This window comes from Lonchura striata, chromosome 9 (assembly GCF_046129695.1).
Source record: "Lonchura striata isolate bLonStr1 chromosome 9, bLonStr1.mat, whole genome shotgun sequence".
Classification (NCBI taxonomy): Eukaryota; Metazoa; Chordata; class Aves; order Passeriformes; family Estrildidae; genus Lonchura; species Lonchura striata.
The window spans coordinates 2930540-2957555 of record NC_134611.1 but is presented as its reverse complement, the minus strand read 5'-3'; the positions used below and the strand labels follow the sequence as shown (position 1 = coordinate 2957555).

Here is a 27016-nt window from a genome sequence, read left to right as displayed (position 1 = left end):
TAAAAATGATCTCAGACTTAATCCCTCCCAGTATTAGGCTTTCACAGTAACAGTCCAAGAGATTCAGCAGAACCTCTTCACCTTGGTCCTGTTCTCAGTCTGGATGGCATGAGAAGAGTGTGGGAAACTCCTTCAGGTAGACTGTAGCATTCAGTCTGAGAAAACGTTCTTAACTCTGGTAGCAGGGAATTGAAACAAAGTACTGGGAGGCACAGTATTGAAAAAGAGGAACATTCCTTGGGTTTTAACTTGAAATTTCCAACAAGGAGACAAAACTGCCTAGGAATAAGCATTTTGTGTCCATTGTATCCGCGTAACATGATGTAAGAAACGCTGGATGCCCACTACCACCTTCTAGGGCTTCAGAAGGAGAGGTTTTGGGTTTTTTTCCTAGGGTTTCAGGAGATGTTTTGTGTCGGGAAAGGGAACAAACTTAAAGCAGCAGGGTCTCTGGGACAGGCACCGGAAGGCAGTGAGCCAAACTGCACCAACAACAGCTTTGTGCTCTCCTGAGATGTTCCCCAGCTCTGGAATAGCAGTCCTCAGGGTTAGGCTGAGAAAGCTGGAAAGCCTCGAAGTTTATGACACATTTGCTTTTTGGGAGATCCCTCACAGAGGCACTCGAAGTTATTACATGGAATACAACAGCATAACTACATTTCTCCTCTTGGGATATGCATCATCCTTTGCTAGTAAGGGCTTGGAGGAAATATAGGTGGGTTTGGCACTTCTGTAGGGATTTCTGCTCCCCATTTGATACTTGTATGACAGAGTTAAAAACCTGCTTGCTTTTTTCAGGATCTCATTACTTGAGTCAGTGGATTGGCTTGAGATAAGCGGAGGTAATTCACACCCTCATTTAGCTGACTCTTTAGTGCACTGATACTGCTCTCAACAAGATAGGGGACAGATGCTGCACTACTCAGCACAGTGTGTGCTATGAGGGTTCCAGGAAAATGTGTGCAAAGCAGCAGTGGCTGGGAGGGCTCAATGCAGTCCTTGAATCTCATTTGGAAATTAGGCGATTGCTTTGCTTCAGTTTTCTGTTCCATTTTGCCTTGACAAATGGTGACTGCTTTATTAACAATTCCATCAGGGTTAAAGGAGGAAGGATCAGTTTCACTGACTTGCACCATTCATTGCCTTGCTGTATGAGTGCATCCAAAGCATTAATGGCTTTATTTGAGAGGGCTGCTCTGAGCTGAGAAGGTGAGGAAATGAGGCACAAATAGGTCAGATAACTTGTCCAAGGACATACAAGAAACTTGGCAACAGAAGCCAGATCTCCTGAGACGCCTACAGTGCTTTGCTTGCATGCCTTGGGTAGCACTGCTTTGTGTTTGGGGCGCCTCTAAGCCTTGCTGCTTAACTTGGAACCTCTGTAACTATTAATAATCCTCTCAAATACCCTATTACCTGCCAAATCTGTAGGTCAGCAGGGCAAGCTGCCCTCAGAGAGAGGGACTTCCATTCAGGTGATTACATCTGCTTGCTTCTTTTATTCCTTTTACTACCCAAAAAGCCAAAGGTAAAGCTTTGTTGACCTTCAAAATGGAATACTCTTGTCTCATTACAGTGGTAGCAGGCTGGACCACTGGTATGAAGGTGTTGGATAGCCAGCACTCATTAGCTTTTCATAATTTCTAAGCAGGTTGGGTGGTGCCTAAATCATTAATTTCAGGTAGGTAATCTTCACTACTGACTGGGGAAAGCAAATACATCACAGATGAAACCTGGAAAACCATAGAAGAATGGTTAAACCACTTTGAGCTCCAGCATCTTTCCTGTGGCCTTTTGGACCCCCTGCCAGTGGATTACACAAGTTGGCTTTGCCAGCACTTGAATGATCCATAGCAGTTTTCAATGTTAGGTATTTTATCTTAGGAGTACAGTGCAGTGCAGACCCTAGGAAAGAAGGGGAGACAAAATGCTTCCTGAAAAGATGTTTATTTACATTATGAGGTTATACCTCAAGCTGTACAGACAAGCTGCTGCCTTCACTGCATTTCCTTCTTGCTTAAATATACTGGAACACGTACATCATGCACCAGAAACAAAATGTGCTCACACTTGCTAGGAAATCATTAGACTGCCTCATCAAATAATACGAAGTATTTCCTATTTAGAGGTATGTTTCTGTAATTATTTTCCATCTTTTTTTTTTTTTTTTTTTAAATTCAGCATGGTGGGTAGTTGATAGGTATCCTGGAAAATAAGAAGTCAGGAAAGAAACCAACATCCTTCTAAGCCAGGTTTGAGAAGATTTGTCTTCTAAATGGCAGTGGTTTATGGGGTCCCTTTCTCTCATGCTCTCTGGCAGCACTTGCTTAGGATGTTAGTGAGGTGTGGGGTGATTAATTACCCTGTTGAATAGATTTCATGGGGTCCTTCCTTAACTCCTTCCATTAACTCAGGCCTTGCTCACTGAAGTTTTCAAATAGCCTCAACTCCCTAGAGATAATGAGTTTTAGATCCCATATAGTGAAGTAGCAAAAAAAGTTTTATGGTCTTGCCATAAATATTTATGTCAGTTTGCTTCCACATACCCTTGGCTGGTGACTCCTCTGCTTAAATAAGCTCCTATAGCTGTTCATGTCCAATTCTATAAGTACTGTCATAGCAGTGTGAACTGAGGCCATTTCTAATTCAACTCTCCTCATTTTGATGCCAGTGGTTGCTAATTTCTCAATTTATAGCCATTAAATCATTATAACCATTAAATCAAATTAGGAAGAATGCCTCCTTCTTTTTTTTTTTTTTTTGTCAGCCTAGACAAGCTTTACAGACAGAAGTTAAGCATTTTCTGCTCTAATTTTTTTTTTTTGTTTTTTTTTTGAACTTACTAATAGGGAAGTCAGGAATGTGAAGTAAACAGCCTCTGTTTGCAGAAATTATGAATGTGCAGGATAAAAGGAAGGATGATAAGAAGGAAGCAATTTTTTTTTATTATTACAGACCAGTGCTGGAAATGGGGAATTTGCATGTTGTAAAAGTAAAAATATGTCTGAAACTTCGCTGGAAACAAATTGAGAGGAATGTAGTAATAATAGCTGAAAACCTAAGTGGTATGAAAGGGCATTATTCTTTGCAATTCTGGCACAACTTGCTTTCTGCTGTTTTATTTTGTCAGAATACATGGCTTTTTCTGTGTTAAAAAACCAGAAAAGAGTGAAAATATGAAAGTATCTGAAAATGCAGCATGGCTGTCAGTAATAAATACATGTTTGCTCTGAGAGCAGCATTCACCTGAATCATCATGTCTCAAATTTATCTGGATCCAGACTTCAGCATGGTGTTTGGCCAGTTAAATTGTACATTTTTGGTAATTTGGATTTAATGGCTCTCTTGGCACCTTTAACCTGCTGCTTATATATAATGATATAATACTGGTCATCTCTAATTATTACATTTGTGAGGCAATAAGCAATTATGAATTGTACATAATCAACTAGAAGGAGGCTTTTTCCTTAGTCCTATATTTTGACTTACGCATTTTTATAAAAACATATTATAATCTTTCTTTATGAATAATTTGAAGAGCAATAGCTGATAGTATCAAAAGGCACTAACTGTTTTCTTTGCAGTGGTACAAATCTCTTCTCAGAATAGGTTGGAAACCAGACAGCCTGGGACACAGCAAGTGCTCTGGTAGGAGTTAAGATAGTTTCCCCTTTGAGCAGGTAGGTGTTCCTATAAAAAGGTGCCAAGAATTAAATCAACCTGCTTCTTTCATGCTGAGAAAATACTTGCTCCGATTACAGGTTACATTTGCTTTGATGTTTCACTTAATTCTGGGGAATTAAAAAAAAAAGGTGAGAGTGGACTGCTGGGCCCTGGCTTTCTGTGTGTTCAGGCTGATTTTACAGCCATCTTTATGGGATTACCACAGGTATCTGCTGGCCAGGCCATGAGATCTCTTGGCTGACATGTGTAAAGCTGTAAAACATAACCACCACATCTGTTTGCAGATTAGTCTCTACCTGGATGGCTCTAAAAAGGCTTTGGGATGAATCTCAAATGAAAGCTGTGGTGACAGAGGGGTGTTGGGATGTTGATGCCCAACAACATAAATCTTTGCTGTCAAGACTGCTATTGTTGTTGATGGAGTTCAGAAGGGTTATCACGAGTTCAGTCTAAAAAGCATGCAATTAAGTTTAAAACTTAGAGTAGCTTTGCAGGAGACTTAGAAAAGCTGTAATGTATCACTTGGAGGGTAGTTAATCTGTTTCATCAGGTTACCAGCTGAGATGTTCTAGCTGTACTTTTGATTTCCATTTATAATAACCACCCAATTCTATAGCTGACACAGTATCCCTCCCTGTTTTGTTTCCAGACTTTATGGATGTGGCTTCTTTGTGACCTACTTTCTCTGCTTTAAGGTTGCTTTTTTCATTCCCTTCCAAAAGGAAGTGCCTTCCATGAGAAATGCTGGAAGCTCACTAACCAGTTTTTAGGGCTGGTAGGTGAAAATTTGGACCAGCCTGAGTGGCCTTCTGCTTACACCCTGGTTAGATGATGTAATTGACTTTTGGGTGCTTTCCTTACTAAGTTCTTTTGCTGACCATTTTGAGATCCTGGAGGTGGGTGTTTGGAGAATTAGGGAAGGAAATGCCTGTGTTTCCTTGGAACTCTCATTACTCGTGATGGAACTGGCCAGACCTGTGACTTTTAGGGGCATTGTGTTGGCCTCTTGTCCTTGCAGGGGCCTGCAGTATGTCATGTGCTTATTACTTAAGCACTTGCACAGCTGGAGGAAGCGACATCCCAGTTCTCATTCTGGGGTGTTCTTCATTTGTGTTGCTCCTAGTAGTGATTCAGTTTGAGGCTGAGCTATAGCTCCCTTCAATTAGTGGTGCCTTTTCTTTTTATCTTGGGCAGGAGGTGTGTGTTTACTTCTTTGTGGGGACACTTAAAAAAAAAACAATTAGTGTGATGCAGATGTGCAGTTTTCTGCAGATATGTAACATTCAGCTAAGTCTTACGGGGGGATTAATACCTCATTGGAAAAAATAATTCATTCCTGTAATTTCACAAAGCTGATGTAGCATTTGTAATCACCATCTCATAAAACTGGCTGGGTTTTTTTCCCTGCTTCATTTCACTCTGGTGTCAAGTTGGTATAAACACTGGTTACCTAAAAGAAAAATCTATTCCAGTCCTTTTTCTGGAACCTTGGTGGCTTTTTGGTTTTCAGCAAAGATTAGCCAGCTTTGTGTGTGTGTCTCTGTTATAAAATGAGCATGCTATTAATTTTAACTACAGTTTTTGCTTGGAACAGCAATTCAAGCCACGAGGGAAATTGTTTTTGTGAATGTTGATGTCAAAGGAATTTCAGCAAAGGTGACATTCAGCTCCCATTGGGGTCTGGAGTTGAACTTGTCTTTGCTCATCTGGGGTTGGGTGCAGGGTGCCCTTAAGCCCCTTAGGAAAACCTTCACCAGAAGGTGAATGGAGAGCTTGAATTACAAGAGGTAGCAAGGTACTGGTACAATGTTCTTGTAGCCCACTGCTGTAAGTCAGAATCCTCACTGCCTCTCTTGCTGCTTTGTGTCTAACCAGCTGTGGGCTTGTATGCTGGTATAAACATGAGGTGGAGTTACGTTTGTAAATGTAGTGCTGGAAGAGCCTGGGGGCTAAAAATACAGCTGAAAGTAGCTGCAGTGGAGTAATTTGCCTCAAAAGGCAACCTCTAGCATTGTGCTGAGCGTTACCAGGGCTCTGAGGTTAAAGGAGCTCTGTGTGATTGGGGAGAAAATGCAGAATTCAGCAAGTGTAGGGGTGCCAGCTGGAGAGACCCAGTGGTTTTCTGGGTACACCATCCATTTCTCCATGTCTCTTGCCAGCAGGATGCTGGGTGAAAGCGGGGTGGTGCTGTTTTTGTTGGAAGCAGGCTTGGTACAAGAGGCCATGCTGGTCCAAAGGCATGGCATGTGAAAGCTGTTAGTGGTTTGGAGCTTTTTAGGATGTTCTTTTTCTCTGGTTGAAATATCCAGTAAAGCGAGTGAAACATCAGCACCCATAAGGGGTAGCTACTGAGTTGCATACCTTGGGGTTTTTTTAATCTTTCCAATTATCAGCATATAGGAAACAATGAATGCAAATCTATTCCCCAACACATGCAGATGTATTTGTTGCTTGGAATCTGAGCTGGGCAGGAGCTCTGAATTATCAGCATCTGATTCCAGAGCTTTGACAATCTGAAATCTCCTTAATATTCTGATGAGCCACCATGGGTATTATTCCTCTGAGGTTTTTTTAACTTTTTTTTTTTTTCTTGAAACTCATATTGCAGTCTGAATGCTGTTGGTTTAGGATTAAAAGAGATGTTGTCTGGCTCTGTGCTTTGCACAATTTTCCTGTGACAGCAGAAAGAGGGAGAGTGGATAGTACGATTATTTTTCCTCCACAGTAGTACAAATGAAGCCTGAATTAGAAACAACTTTTAAAATTGAAGAGTTATATCCTGTTCATAATTGTGTCTCTCTAATACTATGACTACCAAAGCACATAAATTATTCATACAAGGAAGAAATCCTCAGATTTTTTTCCTTGGGAAATCACAGCACTTCCAAGGAAACACTTTTCACCTCTAAAGACACTGAGCAACTCTGCTCTGGATTCTCTGGCAAGACAGTTACAGTTTATATTTAGAAATAACTGCTGATACATTTTAAGACATGTGTCTTTTAAAATTAATCTTGCATACCCAGATGGCAATTAGATTCATCTTAATGGCAATGTAAATCTAGAGTAGCGCTCCAGCCTAAGGGCTGGCCATTCTACTGTCCAGCTATTTTCCAAATGATTTATTTAATTTTCCCCCTTGGTTTCTTTGCCTCACCCCTCAGCTTTACTCTTGCTGCTCATAGTACAGTGAGGGAAGAACAGCTGCACTTAGCAGCTCCAATAAATGACTTTATTAGAGTTAGAATTGTGTCTGCGTTACATTAATACCAAAGGTCTTAGTTCATCTTGTAGCCTCTGAAACAGATTGGCATCATTTCCACGCTGCCTCCCTGCAGTGGGGGAAGACAGCTCTGACTCAGCCCCTGGAAAAATGGGAAGACAGGGAACTGAGTGCTGCTGCCAGGCAATTTGTTCAGGCTTTGTCAGTGGCTAGAAATGTCTTTCTCCCCACTTACTGTAATGTTGAGCATAGCATGCAGAGGAAGAAGACCTGTTTTACAACAGCTCAGGAATAAGGATGAACTGCCTTTCTGTCAAAATGATATTAAAAAGTCCTTAAGCTTGAGGATTTAATGTGGATATTTAGAGGACAGTACAAATGTTATCCTAGGACATAGCAAAACCAATGCTTCATCTGAAACCTGCAAATTCTTTGGCATTCCTTGCTGACAGAAAATACAATCAAAAACCTTACTCTTTTCAGGTGTTCCAGTGAACAGGCTCACGAGTAGGGAGTTGCCTTCTTTTAGTTGGGAAGTAGCTCACATTTTGTATGGCAGGATGGAAATTCCTTGCTGCTTCTCCTGGTTCTCTGAACTTCAGAGCAGTGGAATGACATGGCAAACACAGCAGAGTTATGTGCAATCCCAGGGAAGCCATGCCTGCAGTGTCCTGGAGTGGAACAGAGCAAGTCTTAGAGGTCAAACTCAACTCCAAGGTCCATATGAAAGATCTGAAAGATGAGGTGTGGCCTGTTGGTTCCTGGAGAGGCTCACAGACTCCTTTGCGTGGGAGGAGGTTTCCATTTGAAATGCTACCTCTGGGTTTCACTTTGAGGCTTACCATCTTTTCTTATCTGCTGGACCAGTGTCAACTGCTACTTGTATTTGTCTGCTCTTTGCATCAGGAAAGTCTCTGCAGAGTACTGGAGGATCACCCCTATGCCCAAGGGGTGTGACTCCCAAGGGTACTAGGAAAAAACATTTCTTCTGCATTTTCTAATTTCTTGTATACTATCTGTAGTGTATTTTTCCAAATGAGTCTCTCTGCTACACCTGCCATGGCTCCTAAATAAAATTTAGAAGTGCAGCCCAGACAGAATATTAACACCATTCTCATTTATTTTGAGAAGAAAGGGCTAAAAAGGGAACAGCTTGCCTCAGTTGTCTTGTTGAACTTGTTTAATGTCAGTACATGAAGTATCTCACTAGAACATTTCCACCTTTATTCTTAGTAAGTGACTGTTTTTTGTGTTCGGTACACATGAGGTATGAACTTCCATTCACACATCTTTGCCATAACTTCTTTGCTCTCACTCAAATACCAGTTGTTTCTTTTGAGTAACTCATAGAATGACAAACAGAATGGATTAAAAAAAAAAGGGTTTGAGTCTTATCTTTCTGAAGGTGTTCCTTTGTCTTGAAGAGAAATAGTTATTTATAAACCAAATAATGTATTTTCAAATGCAGTGTGTGGTTTGGAGTTTTTTTTTTTTTTTTAACTGTTCTACTTTAAACTGTAATTCTGTGGGTGAAGTGCTAGAATAATACCCAGCAGCAGCTTGATGCTGTGCACCCACTTGGACGGTAAAGCAGAAAGAAAAATACTAGAGAAGCTGGGGAAAGGGGCAGCAGCCCTAAAAATCCAAACTCTTCCTAATCTGTCTCTTAATTGCTACTTCACTCTCAGGAGTTCACAGGCAGTCTGAAAGCAGAGACCAAATTTCTTCACGGGAGATTTGACAAATCCACCTGGCAGTGTCACCCGACAACTGATTTATCGTCTCTGACAAGTAGAAAATTGCTTTGACTTGTCTGTAGGACAAGTAAAGTTTAGTAACAGTGACGGGATCTTTTAAAAATTGTCATGATCATGTAAATTCTGTTATCTCTAACTCAAGTTCTGAACTGTAAAATGACATTAACTTACTTAAAAAAAAAAATAAAAAGGTCTCATATTAACACATAACAGGACATTTCCCCCCCTCAGTTCATTTTTAAATCCTGCTGCTTTTCAAAGGCTGACACTTCTGTATTTCATCCCTATTTCTCTGGTAATAGAATATTGAAGATGTCTTCTAAAGAAAAAACCCAGCATGCAGATATATCACATCAAAAAATACAAAGGAAGAAAGTCTGCTTAATCTGATAAAGCATCAGTGTTTAGGCTATAAGCTCATTATGAGGCTTGTATAGTGGGAGCGGATTTTTTTCAAATTAATTTATATGATTACCATAATAAACATTTTAATAGCCTTTCTTTCCCTCATATCCTCAGCAGCGGAATATTTTAGTAGGTTATCTGGTCTTTCACAGCAGCCTTTATCCCAATCAGCCATGCATGATCTGTTTACAAGAATGCTTATAGGTATTTCCACTATAATTTCGGGTTCCAGGTTATGCTGCTTCAGCAGCTTCTCTCAGTGCATTTGGGGTGTTCCCAGGAAACAGGGAGTTTTGAGAACTTCGAATTTCTAATTTTATTTGGTAGTCAATGTAAAGAAGTCACATCATATTCTATTTAAATCTTTCAACTGTCTGGAAAACAATGTGCTGTAGCAAACATCCAACACCTTGAACAACGAGGCTGATGCTGCAGTGTTTGGTTTGGTGTGTGTGTTATTTGCTGACAATAATAAGTAAAGCCTCGTGTTCTTCTCATGCTGTGACTGAAAGGTTGAGGGAATCTAGAAAACAGGAGTAGAGCACTGTTAAATAAATGGTAGAGATTTTTTGGGATTAGGGATCTGTGCAGAGCTGCCTCCAGCCCTGGGGTCCCAGCACAGGAAGGACAAGGACCTGTTGGAGTATCCAGAGAAGGCAGCAGGAGGATCAGGGGGTTGGGGCAGCTCTGCTGTGAGGAAAGGCTGAGAGAGTTGGGATTGTTCAGCCTGGAGAAGGGAAGGCTTTGGGGTGACCTCATGGTGGCCTTTCAGTACCTGAAGGGAGCCCACAAGAGAGATGGAGAGAGACCATTTACAGGAGCATGGAGTGATAGGACAAGGAGAAATGAATTAAAAATGAAAGAGAATAAGTTTAGATTAGATTTCAAGAAAAAAATCTTCCCTGTGAAGGTGGTGAGGCTCTGGCACAGAGAAGCTGTGGCTGCTCCATCCCTGTAAGTGTTCAAGACCAGATTGAATGGGGATTGGAGCAACCTGGGATATTTGAAGGTGTCCCTGCCCATGGCAAGGGGCTGTAAGTGAATGACCTTCAAGGTCCCTTCCAGCCCAAGCCATTCTATTTTATAACTTAAGACTACTGCCAGCCTCTTGAAGCTGGTGGAGTTTCAGGCTGTTGCACCACATAGGTTTGAGTCTTGCAGCTCAGCATTCTGATATTGCATTTCTTCACTTGCAGCAGCACCAGGAATGTCAAAAAATGTTATACTGCTCTAGGCACGGTCACAACATACATCCTCTGGGATCCCTCATTTGCATCCAAGACCTGTCTTGGCTCAGTTTCTATGACAATCTCCTGTTCTGTGTGTTGTCCATGATTACTCCAAAGCTCCTGCTCCCCTAGTTTGCTTCCCATCAGTATTTTTGAATATCTGTCCTTGTGCCTTGAGCATTTCTTCTATTTCTCCCACTCTCCCAGGCTTGTTGTCAGCAAGTAGAAGAATTGCAGCACGCCAGTTAGGAGATCTGAAATCTGTGTATGGGAAGGCTAAGCAAGCATTTGAAATCAAAATAAAATCTCCCAGCAAAATAGTGGCATAATCAACAATTCTAGTATGTAAAGCTGATTTTTTTTTTTAACCTATTCCTTTTCTGCATATGGTTTCCCCTCTCCTCCCATTTTTTGCTTGCCCCTGCTGTTTGGGCTTTGGGGGTGGGAGACCTGTTTTTAAAGATGCATTAAATGTACTGAGCTAAGAAAACAGCACAAAAATAATGTAATTATTGTCAAAACCTCCTATCAAAACCTCTGTAACAGAAATAAAGCATGGATAAAATGTATGACATTTTTGAAGTGATTACATCCTTTAGTACTGAGGAGAGACAGCAAAGTCTAGATATTGTTTGATTTTATTCTTTCTTCTTTGAAACTACCTGGTTGCTGGTAAGTGTCAGCATTATTGCTGTCTTGAGGCTTTTCCAGTGACAGCTGATTAAGAAATTGAATATTCTCAGAATTGCACTATGTTAAAAATAGGGGGTTGGGGATTGTCTGCAAATGAGGAAGTAAGCAAAGAGGCTTTGGAATTCCAGTCTGCTGCAGAGGAACAGATTCATTGCTGCAGGAAGAAATGGTTTCTAAGAAACTTCAGGAAAACAGGAGGAAGAAAACAGTGCTTAAACCTGTGACCTGCTGCACACTTTTACAGTGTTTCAACATCAATGTGGATTAAAGTAGTAAAGATGGAAGATAGGAGTAAATGCACCTCTCATGATAAGACCAGAAGAAACAGGTTTTGCTGTAAAGATGAAATGCTCCTTGCATTTGTATTTTAAGCAATGTTTTGCTCTTTTAAAAGTGTTTGAGGAAGACAGAGATCAAGCAGGAGACATGATAATTACACGAAGCTCGTTTACTTCTGACATGTCACGCCAACCATTAAATCAGGAGATGTGATGAAAACAGGTTTAGAAGGTTGTTTGGTTGCTTTGCTAAGCCTGAGCTGTTCATTGTTTTTCCATTTTAGTTTAGTTGCAATTTTGTTATGTAAAATCAGTGAAGGCATAAATACATAAAAATAGGACGGCCTTTTAAACTTGCCATGTTTCTAACAAGTGGTGTAGGAAACTGCTGCTGCCTGTTGACCCTGTCCCTCTGAACATCAATAACAATATGTTTATTTTTCCCCATCTCAAATGTTAAGTTGTTGATTTCAGTGGTTTTGACCTTCATTTCCTGTTGGAATGAGATTTTTTTTTTCCTCCTTCTCCTTGGATTTGAAGGTTGACCATCAGGAAGCAATATTTTTTGCATATTTTAAGCTATATTCATTCCATGCTTTTTCTGTCCTTGGCTTCAACTTGTAGTATCTCAGCTTCTTCCTCATTTACTCCAAACATAAAAAAAAAAAAAAATGCTGTCTTTCCTCCTTCAGGCTCTAAGCCTTTAGTAACACTGATATTAATATTATCAGCAGGCTAAAGTTCATAGGGTGATGCTGAAGTGAAAAATGGAGAGTGTAAAGGAATTACTTTGTTATTGTACTCACTTTTCTCAAGGGGGAAAATACAACTCCCTGTTAGGAGTTCAGCAAATCAAATCACCAGTGTTGGGGTTTGAAGGTACACAATTAGAAAACAGATTGACAGTGGGATACAAAGAAGCACAACATCTGTCATGCTGAAAATGTATAGATTCTGTTCAGTGAACCTGGTCACTTAAATTTTACCCTAGTTTTACCTGTCCAATTAAACTTTTAAAGTAAATTTTGGCATCTGCCTTAAATAATATACATGTGATTGGTGTCTTCATTTTTGCCCTGCAGCCTTGTTAAGTCTGATCCTTCTTTCAGATAGCATCATTAAAATACTGGCTCATTAGAAAAATGCCAGGTTTTTTACATCATCTTAATGTAGCCTTCTGCATCTATTTTTTGTAGCAAGAGTGCATGCAAGCTTACCTTTTTTTTCTTTTATATTCTTTTGTTTCTATTTCCCCCACTGTATTAACAGCTGTGGTAGATGAACCAAGAGCAGGGACCCCCCTGTATTTTGTTGTGACTTGACTTCAGTGGTGCCTTATCTGAAGCCTTGCCTGAGTAATGGCTCTGTCAGCCTTTGCTGGAGGGGATAAATTTGGCTTTCCTGGTCACAGAGTACTAGTCTGACTTTTCTGTTAACACCTTTGACTCTTTCTTTGCTGGCTCAAAAAAACCTCAGTTTAAGTAAGCTTAACCCTGACAGCTTAAATAGCCAAGTTGGAGCTGGAGGTACAGTATATTTTAATCCTGACTTCATTTCAACAGTATTTTGATAACATGAGATGGAAAAGTTGAAGTTACTCTGTGCCTACTCTACTTGGTATCAGTAAATCACAGACACTGTATCACTGTTAACTTTCTAAAGAAAATATTATTCAAATTTAACTTTGAATACATTTTCCCTCTATTTCTTAAGCTTGTGATCTGAGAGATGGGAGTATTTTGTCTCCTACTTTCCCCCTTTTCTCCAAATTCTTACTTAGTGTTTCCAGACAAAGAAACAGGATATGTCCAAAATTTACATCAGGTTTGTTTGCAATGACCTGCCAGACTCTGTGAAAGTTGCTTGGTGTAACAACTACCTAGGAATTTGGGTCCCCTCTTTTAGGGTGGACCCATTACCTCCAAACTGTTCTGGCTCACTGACCATAAATAGTGTATTTGTGGAACATTCATCTTCATAAAGCAAATGCAGCTCTTCCAGATCCCACATTTCCCAGCACGAGGTTTTCTGTCACTCTAATTCCCTTATCATAACCACAGCAACTTCAGTTATCCCTGAATCCTGGCCCATCTGTCTCGGATTTACAAGAATAGTACCATGGTTTAAATAACATCGCCTCCATTTGTGGAAGCAAACATTTATTCTTTTATCTGTAGGCAGAATTGATGAATATTACTGTTTGCAGGGATAAATGGCATTTTATCATGGACTCATAGCAATATCTTACCTGGCTGCACCTGCTGCTGGAGACAAAGTACAGGGAAAAGTGACTCCAGGTGGACTTCCAGGCCCAGAGGAGACTGGAACCCTCTCTCAAAACTACTTTTTTTTTGTAATTTCAGCTGTCTGTTTGATCACAAAAATAAAATTCTAAATTTAAACATTGTCACAGCTCCTTTTCCTGACCAGTCTTAAGGATTATTTTTCTCCCATGTTCTCCCATGCAGAATAGAGAATAATGTGCTGCAGCTTAGGGCACATGTGTTTGAGTGTTGTCCCTTTTGATTAGGCATCCTCGGTGAACCAAACCCACTGATTTTTTAGCCCACCAAGCATGGAGCTGAACTTTGTTTCAGATCAGAATCCCTGCTATTTGTGCTGATTTCACAGATGGTGAAACTTTATTTTCCAATTTTACAAGCTGATTTTACAGATATTTGGGGGAAATCATCCTGCCGTGTAACTAGCATGAGTAAGCATCAAAACTTTTCCATCTCTTTCCAGTATCTTTTCTGCTGACATTTTTTCTTGTTACAGTGCCTTTTGCAGTACTTTCATATCTATTTTATTCCTGGCTTGTAGCAACTGTGAGAAATCTTTAAAACAAGGACAGTTGTTAGTGCGTGTGGGTTTGAGAAATTATGAATTCACAGCTACTTGAATGTGCAGAAAGAAATAGCCTTCTTTTTCCAGCCTGAATGATTTGAGGATTCTTGGGGAGGGCAAGGAAGCATCAATCATTTCTACAGTCATTTCATGCTGGTGGATCCGTCTGCATCCTGCAGCCTGTGTTAGATCCTCTGGTGGGTTTGTGACTGTAGGTCAGTGTTGGAAGGCAGTTTATGCACATACTCTGCTGTGTTTGAAAGCTTCAATAATTAGAGGCTTCTCATTTTCTCCTTGATATTTTACTGCTCTCACACTTGCTGATCTGAGGTGGAGGTTCCCCAAAGGCACAGCCAGTCCTGCTAGAAGGAAAGGGTCTACTAATCTGGTTTAGTGCTGGGCAAATGAATTTCCTCCATTCATCGATTTGCCACTCCCAAACAAATGAGTAGTCTGCCCTCGTTTGGATCACCTGATTACTAGCCAAAGTTTAGGAATAGAAGGACAAAGTAGTATGTGTGCTGTCGAAGTAGCTTCTAAATGTTTGATTATAGGGTTAGAAAGAAAATATGACAAGAAAACGCAAGTACAGATTACATATGAGAGCAACATTCTTCATTGGCTGTTCTGGGAGCCTGGCAGCACACACTGCTCATGAGGCTCCATGGCCTTGGGATTTCTTCAGGCTTTCTTTATTCTCTTGCTAAAATCACTAAAATAAAACAGCCTAGTACCTGCACTCTGCCCAGGCTGGCCTTTGAGAGTTGGGTGTGAGCATGGGAGCAGCATAGTTGTTTTGAACTGTGCTTTCAGCTGGGATAAAAAACAGGGTGAGAATCCTTTCTTAATTTTTCCACTTAATTTGCACATTACTCATACATCTCTTGGCTTGCAGCATTTTTGGGTCTTATGTATGTCTTTGACTTTCTCAGAGTTTAGGGCTTTGGTTGTCCCCAGACTTTACAAGCTTCTACCTTCCCTCTCTCTGTGAGCACTGCATGAAGACCAAGTGTCACACGTATGACAGGTTTGCCATTCCCTGCTTTTTTTTTTTTCCCCTTTAAGCTACCTTCCTTCCTTTCCCACCACTTCTTTTTAGCATTTTTAGCTGCTGCAATGTTTCTGCTATAATTAGCTCTGAGCATGACTGTTGTTATCTTTCCAGAGTTTAATTTTTAAAAGACGGTCTAGAGGAAGTAATGCTCCCTTGGCTGAAATCCTTTATTGTTTTAGCCAAGTGGCCAGCTTGGTGATGGTTAACACAAACGGGCTTTTAAAAAAGGTTTCTGCCTGTCCTCTTCAGGTCCCCAGTCAGGATAAAGGACCTAATGTACAACTTAAACATTAGACATACACTCACCCCCACTGCATGTGCTGGTTTATTTTGATTTAGTCTGTATTTGAATAATTTGTCTATCTAGGTCAAAAGTGAAAATAAACTCAGGGTATTATATGCAAAACAAATCTGATTTTTGACTTGTTCCCTCCTGAAGAAGTGTTCTATGCAGGGTGTTGATTTTGCAGAGGTTGAGGCTCGAATGTATGGAGGGAAGAATTTTTCCTTGCTTTGAAACTTGTGCCAATTAAGGCTGAGCTGGTTAGGTGGTGGAAGCTCTGCACCCTTTTCCTTTTAGCATGAGTGAATTTTGTCTCCATATTTACTAGTGTGAAATAAAAAAAAAAAATTGAACAGGATACAGGAACAGTAACTTTGACTTCACCTTGTACCATCTTGCAAACAAATCAGCGGCTATCATCCTGCCCTTCCCAGAACTGGGTGTGGTGGCTGAAATAAAACATCTCACAAAGGGAACACAGCCCTATTGTTTCAGGGCAGCAGAAAGATGATTTCTGAAGGCTGAAGTGAGGGGTTTGGTAGTTATTTTTACTGTGGGTGTCCTTTTTTGTGGGTTTTATTTTTGCAAGTACAATATTTGTGCTGGTCTTGCCCCTTTGTCTCCAGTCTTTATTATTTTATTGATTACCAAAATAAATAAATTTTACAAGGACCCTTCAGGGCCAATCTCTGTAATTTGAAGCTTGGTTCAAATTATCTGCTCCAATTTAACAGATGAATTTCAGCGAGTGGTAGCTTAGCTTAGAAGTGTTCCTCTGCACCAAGGAGGGATTGCACAAAGGAGAGCCTCCCTCAACAGTTGCCTCAATACTTGGCCTCAGAGAAATATCCTTACCCTTTTTCTTCCACCTCCTCATTGTTTCACACTCATGCTCATAGCTGTCTTGAATTTCATTTTTAGTTTGCAAGCTGGGATTTTCCTTATTCATTTTATGAATGCAATGCCATGCAGGAGTCAGCCTTAAACCCATTCTAGATTTACTGCATAACTAGGAAACAGGAACAAGAAGGCCTCCTGCATAACTGGTATCATTTCTCTTGCTGAATAAACCTGTTCTTATGATTATTTCTTTACTGGCAGCAGTCCCAGAAGGTTTCTGACTGTTCATGCACACCTGTGTCCTGTTTAGTGACTTTTGCCCATGGATGGGGTCTGAAGTATCTCTGGTGTAAGTGTGGTGTGTATGTTCCTCCTGGAGAGATGCTGGATACTGAACAAGATAGCTGGACTTGACTCAAAGATGACTTGAGAATTGTATTATGCAGGAAAAAAGCCTAATGGACTGTAAGAGTCCCTGGGATCTTGGAGTGTGAGTCTCCCAAAGAACCCTGGGTGGTGGTGCAGCATAACTGAAGATAAAGGGAAAACCACATGGTCATAAAAGTGTGATTTATGGTGGTGACTTCTTGTGCCAAGTAACTGCGTGTGGAGACTGTTGTTGGCAGGAACATAAGGAATGGTCTTTGTATTTATGATATTATTTACTCCAAACACTAATTGGCACTGAGTGTACTAGAATGGAAGTGATTTTAGGATGGGGTTTCCACCTGAAAACAGAAAGACAGAAGGAAGCAGGAGCTTCTTCCTTTGCAAGCACCTGCTGCCATGGGGTATTGAGGTGTCTGAGCACAGCCCCAAGCTGACATTTCAGCAGGTCTCTTACTGATGAACTAACACTTGACGGTGTATAGCAACGTTTTTCTTTCAACTTCTGTTTTCATTTACAGTCAGCATTGCTCAATTAGAAGTTTTCCCTTTCAGATCTGCTGTTACACCTTTTATATCTGATCTTCCAAACATATTCTTGTGTGGCTTTTCCATCTCCTCTATGTTTTCCGTTGAAGAAAACCTCACAAAAATGACTGATTAAAAATTATAATTCAAGTATCCTGCTTTACTACAGACTTGATGATTAAAATTTTAGAACATGAACATCTTGTAAGAACAATCATTTCAGTTTGCTTACTGTGGTGGGCTAATGTTTGATCCTTCAGTCACATTTGGAAATATAAAATTACAAACTTTAAAAACTTCCTCTCTATTTCAGACTGAAGGCTTAGACTGCATAAAATCCAAGTCGGATAGAGCAACATGTGCTAGTCAAATGAGCAAAATATTTGACATCCTTCAGCTCTGGTAACAAAAGGACCATAGTCTGTGGAATCCCTGATGCCAGCTGTGTTGAAAGTTGCTGACTTGGCCTGTGGCTGTTCCCTGCTCATACAGAATTACACTTTCACAGACACAATCCAAGCTGTGTGCAGTTTTCTTTTTTTTTTTTTTTTTTCTGAAGAAAAAACAAACATATGCTCGAATATAAGCAGAGAAGTATGTCAAAGATGCAAAATAAAAGGCAGGCAACAAAGCATGTTTATTTACAAGAGTGTCTTTGTAATTTTGGATTCTGACGAGGGTTTGCCACACCTTCGTTTCATTATCCCATTTTCCTTTAATTCATCTTCAGAAGTACTGCAGCTTTGCCTAATTCCTTGAAGAGGAATGTAATAAAATGATAGTATTTCTAAGGAATGCAGTATCGCATCTGACTGGGCAGCCTTCCTTGTGTTTGCTCTTTGACTTTTTGGGCTCTGCTACGTGCAAATAATCCTCTTCCTTTAAAGGGCTTTTCCTGTGTGTTGAATATAATACAGACTGAAAAAAAAAAATAAATAAAAAAGAGCAGCTTCTGCTCTGTGCTTTCTCCCTGTTGTAATGGGGAAAGGCGAGTGATGAAGAAGCATTTCATTTTTTCTAACCATGGTTAAAAAACCAGAACAATCTTTAACAAGTCTAGGATGCAAGTAGGGCTGATTTTTGTGAAGAAGAGTATGTTGTGCTATGGAGGGAGGGTTTGAACAGGGCTGAGAGCCATGCATGGATTTGATGACATTTAGTGGCTACTTGCAAAAAGAAGGAACTGTGATGTTGTTTAGTAAAGCTAAGTATTTCCCCAAATGTTTTCTGTTCTACAGAATCATGGTCTTTGTGTAGGACTATGATAAAATGGAAGTAATCTGAAGTTGTAGAAAACATGCACATATTGTATGTGATTAATTTTGGTAAGCTTGACCTGTGAAAGTAAATACCTGTTTTACAGTGTTGTTTACACAAGCAAGCAGTCAGGAGCACATGTTTCTTTGAAAGATGACTCTTTTGGCTACAGCACAATTTTATTGGGGGCTCTTGGGATAAATTTGCTCTGCAAAATGCCTTGTACTCTGGTAGTTTCTCTCTGAAGGAGGATGGCTGGTAGGGTTGAGTGTCAAAGAGCGGAATATTTCCCTGATACATCGTTCTTACTCAGGAGAAGCTCCCTTCTGAAGTCAAAATCATTTTCCTAACAATAAAGCTGTTAGGAAGTGCAGTGCTGTGATTTTCACTCTGCTAATACAGCTGGGAAACCCTTCGGTTTAGAGGCAAGCTGAGAATTTCTATTGCTAATCTGCTATATTAAGGCAAATTAGAGTTAACTGATGTGTTTCTAAATGTGGCCTGTGTGAAATGAAGTTCCTTGCAGCATAATGGCTTTTTTCTTCTTTTATTTTTTTTAATAGCGCAATTTATTATTCCATAAGTAGGTAATTCCTCTTTGCTGATAACCACACGTCTGGTCTTCCCTTCTGCTGTTGCAGTTCCCTTGGAGCAGCAGAGTGCCTTTCAAAGTGCCAGTGATGGAGTTGTAGCCCCTTGAGGGGCTGTATTTAGACTGGCTGCTAACAGATCAGCTCCTTCGTGTAATTACCGAGCTCTGACAGAGCAGCTCAGTGCACATTATTACTTTCCATTTGCTCTCTGAGATGCAGGACAGCCCTTCCTGCTTGGTGAGGAGTTTGTGCCTTTAAAAAATGAAGAAATCATTTTGTAGCTCCCAGCAGACCTCTCAATAAACACCAGCAAGTTCTGCTTATCCATGACATAGTACGAAAATATTTGCCTGTCTGATTGTGCGTCGTGACTTTGCTGGCTTGAAATGACACCTTTTGGAAGTGCCTCTCCAGCTGGGATGCTTTGTCTTTGGAGTGACAATTCCTACCTGTGTCAGTCATAGAATTCACCACTGTGAAGGATCCTAACTTCCATGGTGAAGGATCCTCAGTGAAGCCATACCTGGCTTTGCAGCACCTCTGTTCTCTTGACTGCAGGGAATACTGGAAGGTGTTGGGGACAGGATTCTTTCCTGAAGCTCTTCTGTTGATTTTAGTTGTGATTCATTATGGAGCAGGCTGAATGAGGTGGTGCAGAGACAGGGAGAAAGGCTTTGTGGTTTTTATTAGCAACAACTGTGCAAGCAAACTTAATTTGGCATTCTGAAGCCTGCTGGTGGTGTTCCAACTTTACCCCTCAGCTGTTGCTCACTGCATTGCAGAGGCCTCTGTAATCTAGCAATTTCTCATTGTCTCCAGCCCCTGCCATTTATAAGTGGGGACTCGGGTTGCACAGCAGATTAAGTGAGCATTCCCTTTTATTTTTAATTTTAATGCAAGCGTTTCCTCGAGTCATAGGAAAAATACACCTGGCACTCACTAGCTGGGGGATGTGTGCTTATTAGATGAGGTGGAAAATACCTGTATGATCTTGTCCCCTGTGGTTTTATAGGAAAAAAGCAATAATATGCACTTTGATTATGATATTTCCTATATTTCATCTTTTCTTCCACTCCCAAAACAACCAGTCTGCTTATTATTTCTCTTCTTCCTCCTCTCTCATTTCCTTCTTCTGTAGTTCATGGTATTTCTCATCCTGTCTCTTTTGTCTGTATGCTTCCCTTCCTTACTGCTGCCTCACGTGCATCAATAGTGCCAACTTGCTCATTTTTAGATTAAAGTTCTTATCCTTTTGAGAGGGATATTTTTTAGCCTCTCTTTTATCTTCCTGCTTTTTCAAGTTGTAGGAGAATTAGAAAGGTTTGCAGGAGCTGCCCCAAAGAAGCCAAACCTTCTATTCTCTCAATTCCAAGGGGAAAATCTGTCCCCTCACTCAAAGTCCATGTTTGTACTTTTATTTGGGAGAGTCAATCCCACAGGATTTGTGGGCATCACTCACTCTACCCCTGGTCCCATAAAGCAGTCCTTTTACATAAAACTATTTTGCTGAGATAATTCTAGGCAGTTATTGACATGCCAGTGGTGAGTTAGCATGTGAAACCATGCTGTGGGGGTCCAGAGTGCCTTTTGCCTTGCACAAAAATGGTATCCCAGAGCTATTCTGTGCTGGTGGGGAGGGCTTCTCTCTTGGGAGCTACGTTTTTGTCTGCCTATTGCTTGCACTGGTTGCAGTCCAGCAGCCTGTCAAATGTCTGACTTACCCCCTCTTAGAAAAACTTGAGCAGCTTTGGCATAGCCCTCAGTTGACGTTTTGCAGCCGACTGGTGACTCACAGTCCCACTCACAAAAAAGCAAGGAGTGGTTGGGTCAACTCTGCTCCAATAAACAAGGCAACTGTTGCTTGTGCTTACAGGTATTCCTGATTTCTGCAGTAAAATTGGCATCTCATAAATGCTGCTTTCCTCCTCTCCAGACAAACATCTGAAAACAAGGAAAGAGATGAAGGTCGGTGGATTTTTTTCCTGCTTGGTAGCCTCTAATTATAGTTCAAACAAAGCCCAGGATTACCAACACATAGGAGGGAAAATTCATAAAGTACCATTTAGCAACACACCTGGCATCTCGTGTGGAGATGCGATTTGATTTTTGGACTACCATATATTGTAGCTTTTTTTCCCCTCTTATTGACTCTAAAATACAAGGGCCATGAGGAAGAGTTGTGCAAAACAATTGAAAACAGCTGCCTTTCTGTTCTGCTAAAGGAAAAACAGTTGCTTCACTAGACTGCCTATTCAGACTTCGACACAGCCAACGTGGAAATCCATGAGTTATCAAAAGGGGCAGTTTTGATTCCCACGATGACATGGGACTGAAATGCTCATTTGAGGTTTTTTGAGGGAAAACACATTCTTTTGCACGTGGATTGCAGTAGGCTTTCAGGGTTATTTCAGAGAGCAAATTGCAAGATTCTGCTGTGGTTCTGAACTCTTGTTTTCCTTACTGATGTACCCAAGTTTAGGGATTAAGTGTAGGTTTCTGGCAGCTGTCTGCCAACAGCAAAAGTAGGAACTTTTATGCAGTTACAGCTATTAAGCATGTCTGGTCTGTGGTGGGGAAAAGAGAGATTCCAGGAGGAAAAAATAAGAGACCAGCAAATTTCTTTTGCTGTTATCAAGCAGGACCTCAGCAGTCTGGCCTCTAAGATTATAAATTCCTGCTGGGAGGATCACTCCAGGTGGAGGTTGGCTCTGCATTGTCCTCTCCCACAAGTCCACACACAGAACAGTTGGTTCTGTTTATTTTGTGCTAGATTGGTTTTATAGTATTCCTAAAGCATAGTATTCCCATTGAAAGCAGTATGACCTCTCACTGCTAGCACTATCCCAGAGAAAGCTGGTGGGTTGTTTGTTTTGTTTTTTAAAGTGGTCATTTTGGTTGGCTGACCTTCTTGGTAAAGAATACCTTTAGTTAAAGATTAATATCTGCATCCTTCTCTTATCATGTTGGCACATGCAATAAATGTATCTCAGACTTCAAGAATTATCAATAGAGTCACGATGAATAAATTTTATAGCCCCAGGGGGTGAGTGAGATTGAGGGAAATGGGTACCTCTGAGTCTCTTGTACATTGCAGAGTAGCCAAAGCTACAATTACTGTCAGTTAACTGTATGTTCTGTTACTTACAAAGATAAGATAGTTCACTAACAGTAATAGCAGTATTTTGTTATTTTAACTTGGCAGCATCCTACAATAAACCAGAAAATTTATTAGCATACCGGTGAATTATGTACTCTTTCTGTGGTGCACCAGCAAGTAAGCTGTGTGAGGAGACACTTGTTGTTTTTTCTTTTTAGCATCATTTGGCTAGAAATCCTCCTCTAAAACAAGAGGTGCAGGGGAGGCTGAGATCTGATGTGCTTTTCTTTGCACTGCTGCTGACAAGAAAATCATTTATCTCACCTCCCAGCAGAGCCGGTGGCAAACACTGGGAGCAGTGCTGTGGTAACAGTGATCAGAAGTGAGATGGATGTTCTGCAGGTGCAAACAGCATTTCCTCCTTGTGCTGAACACAGGGTTAGAGAAATGCACTTGTCTCTGATATGCAGCCCAGATTTTTTTTTTCCTAGAGAAATGCCATGAGTATTCCCAGCTTTGCTCACAAAGTCCTGTGTGAGGACCTACATAAGTATGTAAAGACTAACTTAAGTGTATATTTTTTTCTGGTTTTACCCCATTTAATCTGTTGTAGATACCTCATCTTAGTTTAACTTCCCAGCCTCAGTCTCCCTGATTTCTCCTTTTCTCCTTCCCTTTCATCTTTAAAACGTGTGGTTTGATTAGGAAGCTGTAATCTTTTTATAGTTCACTTCATTTAAAAGCACATTAACCTGCAGAATGAACTGTCCCTTGTTCAATTTCCAATGAATTTCCTGTTTGTCTGGATGGTGAGTTATTCACTCACCAGTTAAGGGAGGCAATTAGGCTGCTGAGAGCTCCTTGTGGCTGAGATCTGCCAGGCTGGCACTGGCTGCTGTGGCTCAGCCACAAAGGCTTTACCCCTTACTGGCAGTGGCATCATTTGTGCAGTTCTTTTTCATCTTTTGGTTCAGATTTCTCATCTTCTGAATTTAGCTTCTTGTAATTTTTTTCTTTCTTATTTTTGTCTTTTTGTCCTTTTTTTTTTTCTTTTGGTCTGGCTCAAATTGCAGCTCAAAAGTAGTCTTTAGTATGTCTTCCCTTGCACGTTTATGTAGAAAATTTGCCTGTGTTCCGAGGGAGGGAGAGCAGTGGGAGAAGAGAGCAATCTACAAATTCTTCCTTATCAAAACCCTTTGACAGAAATGGAAGCTTCACTTTTCTCTTTTGGAGTGCACTTTACCAGATGAACTCCAACAAACTTAATTTGTTCATTAAGAATGTTGTGCAAGAAGTGAGAAATACTTGTCACTCGTATAGCTTGTATTTTGGGAGAATTTTTTGCCTTATCCTTGCAGGTTTTGTGAGGTAGAACAGACAATTGCAGGCAGTCATGGACTGCCTGTTTTGTTCTGCCACCACCTGTAGCTGTGATAGGACATGGGAAAATGGCTTCATGCTGAAGGAGGGTAGATTTAAATTGTGTACTGGGATGAAATTCTTCTCTGTGAGGACAGTGAGGCCCTGGCACAGGATGCTCAGAGAAGCTGTGGCTGCTGGAAGTGTCCAAGGCCAGGCTGGATAGGGCTTGGAGTCACCTGATCTAGTGCAAGGTGTCCCTGCCCATGGCAGGAGGGTGGAATGAGATGGGCTTTAAGGTCCCTTCCCACTTAAGGACACTCTGTGAAAGGACCTGACTTTATCTCCCTGACCTCCTCTCTCCTTCTCTTGCTTTTCACTATGAATTCTGCAGACGTGGGTAAGAGAAGCTGCAGGGGGAAGGGGACTTCTTCCAGAGGATGTGCGTTGCTGGGGAAGAAGGGGACACCTAACTCAGGGGAGAAGACTGAGGTTTGAAAAAGTTGAGCTAAAACAGCTCTTGGAAACCTTGGTGAAGGCTGTACCACGTGCTCAGAGCTCCACAGCCAAGGTGGATGTTATTGTTGAGGGGAGGGTGAAGCTCAGCCCTGCACTGAGAACTTGCAGAGCAGCTCCTGGGAACTTTTGATTTTTGCAGGGACTTGGATAGAGTAATGAGCTGCATTTTAGAGAATTCATGTTGCAAAAAAGGGTGTCTCCATGTTTGTGGCTTCTTTATAGTGGTGTTTTGTCTTATCAAGAGTTAGAGACATTTGGTTTTGATGTCTGGATTCAAGAAGGCAATATGTCATTTTATTAGCACATATCTAGAAGGGTATGTGGTTCTCCCCACACCCCCTATCCTTGCTCTCCATGGCCTGTAAAGCCTGATTGTTCTATCAGTCACAGCAGTGCTAGTGCTGCCTGCAGTTTCTGGTAATTTTCACTCTGTTTTAAATTTTGCTAAAGGGAAACAGAGACATGGAATTGGTATTTAAACATAGTAAATAAATATACTTCTGCTCCCAGATAAAGACTGTCTCTGGAGACATATGTATAGTGGTCTCCCATGTAGGCTCAGTGTTCTTTTCCTTGCTTATCTTAATTCCTAATCAATGTACAGAGAGAGACATGGTATTGGAGAAGCTTAAAAAATGGATTTTTTTCAATTAGATAGCTTTTTCCAGATTGGATGCAATTTGTGGGGATGGGAGGTAGGGAGTTGGTGAGTATCTGTAGAGGTAGACTTTAAATAAATAACTTACTAATTTTTTAAACAATACTTTGATCTGTGGTATATTTTGGGGTTTTTTTGTTTGGTTGTTTTTTTTCCCAAAGAGAGTGTCTGAATGCAGACTGTGCAAATACTTTGAGAATGATCGAAGCTATTAATGCATCATTGATTTTCTCCATTGACTTGTCCATTAGGTATTTAATCTCTTCTTTTTAACAAGTGTGTATTTTTCTATTTCAAAAGCAGCCTCCCACTGTCCCTTGCATAGTGGGAAACATCTCCTGCTGGCTTTCTGTCACCGTGCCAGCCTTAAGACTTGGCTTGAACACTTTGGACTTATCCTGCCTTTCTGCTGGAGCTGGAGGAATTGGGGAGCAGATGCACTCATGGCGAGGCCACCCAAGGCAGTTTAATCTGTCCTGCCTGAGCAGCTCATGCTATGGTTCTGTGGTCTTGTTGGCAGGAGCAATCTGAAACAAATCTCGGCAGTGCCCTGGATATTCCCCTCTCCTGTGTGCTTTCTTCTGGCCCTCATTTTTCTTAGGCCAATTGTAAGAATGTTTTGTTAGATGGTCACTGGTGATGAGGGTTTTTAATAGTAGCAGCTGCTGTAAAAAATAGCTGAACTGCATCTGTTTGACAGAGTTCTGTGAAACTCTGTTTCTAAGAATACGTCCCTCTTAACCCCAAAAAACCCATAAAAATGAGGAATGATCAGCTGTTTTAGGGTCTGCACAGGGACTGTATTTTTGCTCTTCTGAAACAACTTATTGAGCTGCATGCCTGAGGAACAGTGATTTGACTCACTGCTTATATTTAGTATCACTACCTACTGCATTAGGTTCCGTTTTCTTCCGAGCATTAATGTTTTTGCTCAGGAAGGTGAACAGGGAAAACGCCCAGCAAACGGCATTTTTGTGCTTATCACAGGGCAAATGCATGGAAAACATCAGGTCACTGTGCTGGCTGTCAACTTGTTGGTTGGTTTGTTGTTTTTTTGGGGCTTTTTCTTCTTTTTTGTAGAGTCTGTAGAAGGAGCAGTATCTAAGGGTGGGGAATGGATGTCCTTCCTTTTTGGTAAAGCCTGTAAAATTAGAGGAGCTGGTGCATCCTTAGTACAAATGTGATCTGAAATCGCAGCAGCCTCTTTGTCGTGGTCCAGAATCATGTATCATGAATATATGAGATCCCAACTTTAAAATATACCCTGTGACTCTACCTACCCAAGGTGATAATTTTTATGGTTTTGAGTATGTTTGTAACTGAAACAAAATTTCGAGTTGCTGTTTTTATGTGTAATATTAAAAATATGTCTGGTCTTATATTTCTGTTTGGAACCAGCTTTTACTAAAACTTTCTGTAACCAAAAGGGAAGCAAATGGGAAATGCACAGGTTTAAAGTGCTGCTGGTGAAGCTGTAGCCTAAAGTTTAAATCTTTGAAGACTGTTTGAAAACCTTGGCTGCCAAGAAAGCCTGGACTCAGCTCAGGAAATTGCATGATTCCTGGTGCTTCTGGATCCAGGTGAGGAGCTGTAATTGCCTTTTCACCAGTGAAGTGCAGAATGTTCTGTTCAGTTGGTGTGTAACAGGTGAATGCCCCAAGCAGTGGGGAAGTGGTGTTGAAAGTGGAAGTGGGTGGAAGAGCTTGAGCACAGCTTCTTTGCTGGTCTGAAGGCTGTGTGCTGCTCTCCATTCTTATTGCTATCTCTTATGTTATGTTGGTCTATCCTAGAAAAGCTCTTCAAGGAGTTAACTGACCAAACTCATCTTTGTGACCTTAAATGGATCACAAATTCAAGACCATTTTTCTTCCCCTTGTGGGGCTGTGAGAAGCTGCAGAGCTGCTATCACATTTCCCTTTCTGAAGCATGAAGGGCTTTGATTCCTCAGAGTGTTTTCTCTCCTTTGCTCTCAAGCAGTCTCATCCCAGGGCTTTTTTTTTAAACTACATGGAACCCCTCCATAACCAGGCTGAGGAGCTTCTGCTGCCTGAAGTAGTTGATCTGTACATTGGTGCAAATCTGAAGTGTCCTGCAGCATCTCCCGAGATTCTCTGTGGTAATCACATCACCCTGCAAGGAACCATGTTAATATTTATGTGGCAATTGTTTTGGTTCTTGGCAGAGATAAGGGCATTAATGTGAAGCCTACTTTGGCTGATTAAAGAAATTATTTATGTTTTGTACTGTAGCAGTGATTTCATTACACTTGAAGAATTAAATTCTGAATGTCTTTTGGTAGATATGTACATAAAAATATGTATTGAG

At 40.8% G+C, this 27016-nt stretch overlaps 1 protein-coding gene across 4 annotated transcripts in view; it reads left to right on the top strand.

Moving 5' to 3' along the window:
• RASAL2 (RAS protein activator like 2) overlaps positions 1-27016 on the top strand; it is a 162572-nt gene that overhangs the window by 7370 nt on the left and 128186 nt on the right. The window contains exon 1 of one of the 4 annotated variants that reach the window (XM_077785289.1): positions 21004-21023. The exons of the other annotated variants lie outside the window; for them this stretch is intronic. The gene's annotated coding sequence lies outside the window, so the exon portion shown is untranslated. Of the gene's footprint in view, positions 1-21003; positions 21024-27016 lie in introns of those variants that run through there. 4 annotated transcript variants of the gene reach the window in all.